The sequence below is a fragment of the Lipotes vexillifer genome, unplaced genomic scaffold (genome assembly GCF_000442215.2).
Source record: "Lipotes vexillifer unplaced genomic scaffold, Lipotes_vexillifer_v1.1 scaffold217, whole genome shotgun sequence".
Classification (NCBI taxonomy): Eukaryota; Metazoa; Chordata; class Mammalia; order Artiodactyla; family Lipotidae; genus Lipotes; species Lipotes vexillifer.
Genome location: NW_006788200.1, coordinates 1,085,814 through 1,092,787, shown reverse-complemented (window position 1 = coordinate 1,092,787; position 6,974 = coordinate 1,085,814). Strand labels below are relative to the sequence as shown.

Genomic DNA, 6,974 nt, shown 5'->3' with positions numbered 1-6,974 from the left:
CCTGACTCTTTCCCTCCCTCACCCTCTGTCTTTCCCTCCTTCCTTTATCCATTCCTCTCTGTCTGTCTCTCCCACCTTCCACACACATACCATCTATATACATGCTATCTATACATAATAAATATATATTCCAGTGGTCATTGAACCATTTGAGAGTTTGCAAACATGATGACATTTTGCCTGTGTGTTGTGTATGTCCTAAGTAAGAATCAAAGATTTTCTCCTGCATAAACAAATACAGTTATCACATTGCTATGATTATCTGAAATACCATTCATATTAAAATCTTCCCAAGTTTTCCATTAATGACCTTCACAGTCATTTTTTCCTCCTCAGATCCAGGGTCTGGGGTATGAAGGATCATGCATTGCATTTAGTTGTGTCCTCTTTCTTTCTTTCTTTCTTATTTATTTATTTATTTATGGCTGCATTGGGTCTTCATTGCTGCATGCAGGCTTTCTCTAGTTGTGGCAAGCGGGGGCTACTCTTCATTGCAGTATGTAGGCTTCTCATTGCGGTGGCTTCTCTTGTTGCGGAGCACGGGCTCTAGGTGCGCAGGCTTTAGTAGTTGTGGCATGTGGGCTCAGTAGTTGTGCCTCATGGGCTTAGTTGCTCCGCGGCATGTGGGATCTTCCTAGACCAGGTATTGAACCCGTGTCCCTGCATTGGTAGGCGGATTCTTAACCACTGTGCCACCAGGAAAGTCCTGTTGTGTCATCTTGAATGTAGAATATAGACATAATCTCCAGTGCCTGCCCCTGTCTGTTTGTCTCTCCTTTTGTTCTCTGACATTGCTTGAAGAGTCCAGGCCAGTTTTGAAGAATGTTTCTGTTTAGGTTTGTCTGCTTACTTGTGATTAGATTCAGGTTAAATATTTTTAACAGGTAGAATACTGAGGTGGTGATATGTCTTTAGTGCATCACATTAGAAGGCACATGATGTCAGTTTGCCCCATTATTGATATAAGTCTGATCACTTGATTATGGGTAGTGTTTACTTCTCTACTTCAAAGATTTTTTTCTTTATACTTGATATTCTGTGGGGGTGATACTGAATATTCCATTGCCTCCCAATTTTTACCCAATGGTTTTAGCATCCATTGATGTTTTTTGCCTCAATTATTACTTTAGTGGCTGCAGAAAAGCGATTTTTTAATTCTTTTATTTCTCCTACATTTATTAGTTGGCATTCTTTTATGAAGAAGTACATTTGCTCCCTGACTTATTTGTCTTTTAATTTTATTCTTTGCTATTATTCTGCGGATTCAGGGATTTTTCTTTTGTTTTTAAGTGTAGTTGATTTACAATATTGTGTTAGTTTCAGGTGTACAGCATAGTGATTCTGGCTTTTTTGAGGATTATATTCCATTATAGATTGTTACAAGATATTGGGTATAGTTCTCAGGGATTCTTTTTTTATTCAATTTGTTATATTCCGTTGCTTGTTCATTGTAATGCTCATGTTTTAAAATTTGACCAGTGAGAGCCCCTTCAAGCTGGATCTTGTGTCCTTTTGATATGTCTCCATCTGTTTTTGAGCATTTTCTTACTGTTACAATAAGATACTTTAGGCTCACTTTTTACCTTCCTTGCTATAACTCTGGAATTCGCTATTTCCCCAAGAAGTCCTGTTCCATTTTAGCAGGGAATGATATTAGAAAACAAAATTTGGTTGCTGAGGGTGCTTCCTCTACCAGATTGTCACTGCTTCTAGACTTTTTCAGTGGATGGAGCTAGAGACACCATATGTGTGTGTGTGTATATATATGTATATGTGTGTATATATACTTAGATATAATTTATTTTATTTTTAATATAAGCATAAGTTCATAGTACTACTTCCTAATCCCCAAAGGTTCTTTTTCTCCTTATTCCACTCTATATTTGTATCTGTTTTCTCATAGTAAGGTCCCTGGTTCCCTAAAAGTTTCAGGATGTTTACGTTTACTTATTTGTTCAGTCTTGTAGCAATAAAATTGCTACACCATTATCTTTACCAGCAACCAACCAACTAAAGTTGCAGATATTTCTTTGCATTTCTTTTTGTCCCTAGGATTTCATTTAGGACTGTTTTGAATTTTACTGAATTGGGAAGAAATAGAAAATATGAACAGACGAATTACCAGTAATGAAGTTGTATCAATAATTTAAAAAGCCCCGGGCTTCCCTGGTGGCACAGTGGTTGAGAGTCTGCCTGCGGATGCAGGGGACACGGGTTCGTGCCCCGGTCTGGGAGGATCCCACATGCCACGGAGCGGCTGGGCCCTTGAGCCATGGCCGCTGAGTCTGTGCGTCCGGAGCCTGTGCTCCGCAACGGGAGAGGCCACAACAGTGAGAGGCCCGTGTACCGCAAAAAAAAAAAAAAAAAAATTAAAAAGTCCCAACGAACAAAAGTATAGGACCAGATGGCTTCACAGGAGAATCCTACCAAACATTTGGAGAAGAGTTAACACCTCTCATTCTCAAACTGTTCAAAAAGATTGCAAATGAAGGAGTATTTCCAAGCTCATTCTTTGAGGCCAGCATTACCTTGCTACAGACACAGACAACACAAAAAAAGAAAATTACAGACCAGTATCACTGATGAATGTAGATACAAAAATCTTCAACAAAATGTTAGCAAACTGAATTCAATAATACATTAAAAGAATAATACACCATGATCAAGGGGGATTTATGTCAGAGGTTCAAGGGGGTGGTTCCACATCTGAAAATCAGTGTTATACACATTAACAAATTGAAGAATAAAAATTATATGATCATTTTAATAGATGCAGAAAAAGCCTCAGACAGAATTCAGTGTCCATTTATGATAAAAAGCTCTCCGCAAAGTGGATTTAGAGGGAACATACCTCAACATAATAAAGGCTGTATATGATAAGCCTGCAGCTAACAACATAATGGTGAAAAGCTGAAAGCATTTCCTCTAAGATCAGGAACAAGATAAGGATGTCTACTTTTGCCATTTTTATTCACCATAGTATTGGAAGTTCTAGCCACAGCATACAGGGAAGAAAAAGAAATGAATCCAAATTGGAAAAGAAGAAGTAAAAACTGTCACTGTTTGCAGGTGACATGATACTATAAATAGAAAATTCTAAAGACATCACCGAAAAACTACTGGAGCTCATCAGTGAATTTGGTAAAGGTACAGGATAAAAAATTATTTTACAGAAATCTGTTGCATTTCTATACACTAACAATGAACTATGAAAATAATCCTATTTACAATTGCATCAAAAAGAATAAAATACCTAGGAGTAAACCTAACTAAGGAGGTAAAGGATCTGTATTTGGAAAACTGTAAGACACTGATGAAAGAAATTGAAGATGATACAAATAGATGGAAAGAGAGAACGTGTTCATGAATTAAAAGAATTAATGTTATTAAAATGACCATACCACCCAAGGCAGTGTACAGATTCAATGCAATCTCTATCAAAATACAAGTGGCACTTTTCACAGAACTAGAACAAATAATTTTAAAATTTGTATGGAAATAGAAAAGACCGTGAATGGCCAAAACAGTCTTGAGAAAGAAGAACAAAGCTGTACGTATCATGTCCCCCTATTTCAAACCATACTACAAATCTACAGCTATCAAAACAGTATGGTACTGGCACAAAAACAGACACATAGATCAGTGGAACAGAACAGAGAGCTCAGCAATGAACTCATACGTACATGAGCAATTAAACTATGACAAAGGAGACAAGAATATACAATGAGGGAAATACAGCCTCTTCAGTAAATGGTGTTGGGAAAACTGGACAGCTATATGCAAAAGAGTCAAACTGGACTACTCTCTAACACCATGTACAAAAATAAATTCCAAATGAATTAAAGACTTAAATGTAAGACCTGAAACCATAAAACTCCTAAAAGAAAACATAGTATGCTGTTTGACATTGGTCTTAGTAATATTTTTTGATATATTCCCTCAGGCAAGGGAAACAAAAGCATAAACAAATGGGACTGTGTCAAACTAGAAAGCTTTTGCACAGTGAAGGAAATTATCAACAAAATGAAAAGGCCGCCTACTGAGTGGGAGAAGATATTTCCAAATGCTCTGTCAGATAAGTGGTTAATATCCAAAATGTAAAAGAACTCATACAGCTCAACATAAAAAGCACAAACAGCCCAACTGAAAAATGGCCAGAGGATCTATAGACATTTTTCCAAGGAAAACATTATAGATGGCCAAGAGGCACAGGAGAGATACTCAGCATCGTTAATCATCAGGGAAATGGACATCAAAACCACAATGAGATGTCACCTCACACACAATAGCCATTATCAAAAGAAAACAAATAAAAAGTGTTGGGGAGGATGTAGAGGAAAGAGAACCCTTGTGCACTGTTGGTGACAATGTAAATTGGTGCAGCCACTAAGGAAAACAATATGGAGATTCCTCAAAAAATTAAAAATAGAACTGCCCTATGATCCTGCAATTCCACTCCTGGGTATTTACCTGAAGAAAACAAAAACACTTGAGATATGTGCACCCTTATGTTCATTGCAGCATTATTTACAGTAGCCAAGATATGGAAGCAACTGAAGTTCCCATCAGTAGATAAATAGATAAAGAAGATGTGATCTATAAATATTTATAATGGAAAATTACTCAGCCATAACAAAGAATGAAATTGTGCAATTTGCAACAATATAGATGGACCTAGAAGGTATTATGCTAAGTGAAATAAATTAGAGAAAGACAAATACTGTATGATTTCACTTATATGTGGAGTCTTAAAAAACAAACAAACAACAAAGCAGAAACAGAGTTTTAGATACAGAGAACAAACAGGTGGTTGCCAGAGGGAAGGGATTGGGAGGGAAGGAAAGAAACAGGTGAGGGAGGTTAAGAGGTACAAACTCCAGCTGCAAAGTAAATGAGTCAAGGGTTTGAAATATACAGTGTGGAGAATATGGTCATAACTATGTAATATCTGTGTATGGTGACATAATCTTAGCTAGATTCATTGTGGTGATCAGTTTCAAATGTATAGAAATATCAAATCACTATGTTGTGTAACAGGAACTAACATAGTGTTGTAGGCCAATTATACTTCAAAAACAAACTCAGAAAAAGATATCTGACTTGTGGCTACCAGAGATTGGGGGGGTTGGAGTTGGGGTCCGGGTAATCGGTTGAAGGCAGTCAAAAGGTACACACTTCCAGTTATAAATAAGTACTAGGGAGGTACTGTACAACATGATTAATAAAATTAACAGTGCTGTATGTTTTATATGAAAGTTGAGAGTAAATCATTAGTTATCACAAGAAAAATAATTTTTTTCTATTTCTTTAATTCTGTATCTATATGAGATGATGGGTGTTCACTAAACTTACTGTTATGATCACTTCATGATATATATCAAATCATTATACTGTACACCTTAAACTTGTACAGTGCTGTGTATTAATTATACCTCAGTAAAACTGGAAGAAAAAATTTGTTTGTCATTAATATATCAACTTAAAATAAGTACCGGATGGGTACTTAAACAATTTACCTTAAGCAATTAAAAATCTTAGATGGAGAACCTCCTTTCTACTTGCTAATTTTCTTTTAAAAATTATTTTTTCTAGTAGTCACATATTGTTGTGATACAGCAATTTGTTATTTTTTACTGAATCCTGTTTCAGTACAGTTGCAGATGTCCTGAGGAATATAGTTTTGCCTGTACAAACAGAGATATACTTCAAATTGAGTCATACTTAAATTTCATAATAATTTTAGGGCAGCTCAAGTGGAATTACTGGAATTACTGCTTTGAGGAAAACTTTATTTTAGGCAGAGATACTGATGTTGAAAGACACAGGAGAAAAAAATAGAACTGACACATTAGATGTGAAAATAAGTCAAATCAGAAAAAAATTAGAGAATAAGAGCTACAACTAGAATATTAGTTCTTATAAGCTTATATAGTTCTATATGAGTTATAGCTCTGTAAGCTTATAGTTCTATGAACTTATAGAACATAATATTAGTTCTTATAATCATTTAATTTAATTATGAGCTTCTTGGCAGCCTTATTTAAAAGAGGAAGTATTCAGTGTGATGACTTATTGTTTAAGAAAAGGTTTTTTATTATTATAGGAGGAATTTTATTGTGGGAATCATCCGTTTTTGAAGTAAATGTTCACGTGTTTCTTGCATGATTATTTTAGCGCTGTTGAATACATAAAATTAAATTATAGTTTAAATAAGGCATTTCTGTTGTTTTCTGATCTTTCAAGAATTAAATTTAGGGAAACATAAGGAAATTGGTCATTAACATAGACCCTAACAGATACAGATAAGTTTGTATGTTGCAGCACCATAGCCCTAGAGGTCTATTTGAAACCTGATTGTTGGTGATATACAGTTATTAGTTGGTTCAAGTGTGCTGGAGGATAATAAATGTTCTTTGTTTTTATTTTTGAGTACCAAAGTGTAGATGTTTTATGGTATTTATTAAAGAAAGAATCAAATACTTTTTGTGGTTCTGATGGGAGACCAAAGCAAGCACACACTAATTCCACAACCTCAAAATAGTTTATATTCTTTTATAAATTTATTAGAAAATTGTGCATATAAGAACTTGAATACACATTTGGACACTTAGAACATTTTTTTAAACACTAAGTTGCTTTATTTGCATGATATTAAACTGTGCAAATAGGATGTTTTATCTTTGAATGTTTATTTGTACTTATAAAAGTCCTCAAGAATATATTGGTTTTGCTGTCCATTGTCATTTTATGATTATAGTTTCCCCCAGTCTTGATTGACTTTACTTTTCTGATTTGATTTGATTTATGAATCATAAGGCTGGAAATACTCCACAGTATAACCTGTTTTTTCCCTTTGGCCTCCAACAGGACTTTCAAAACAAAACAAAACATAACCAGGACAGATGATTAAATCTATCTCCTGGGAAGAGTGTGTTGACAACATTTTTCATTATCTATTTAACCAAAATTCCTGC

The 6,974-nt window shown here is 35.1% G+C and overlaps 1 protein-coding gene across 2 annotated transcripts in view; it reads left to right on the top strand.

Moving 5' to 3' along the window:
- The window catches only part of AFF4 (ALF transcription elongation factor 4), a 91,980-nt gene that overhangs the window by 23,764 nt on the left and 61,242 nt on the right, over positions 1-6,974 (top strand). The gene's annotated exons all lie outside the window — the stretch shown is intronic.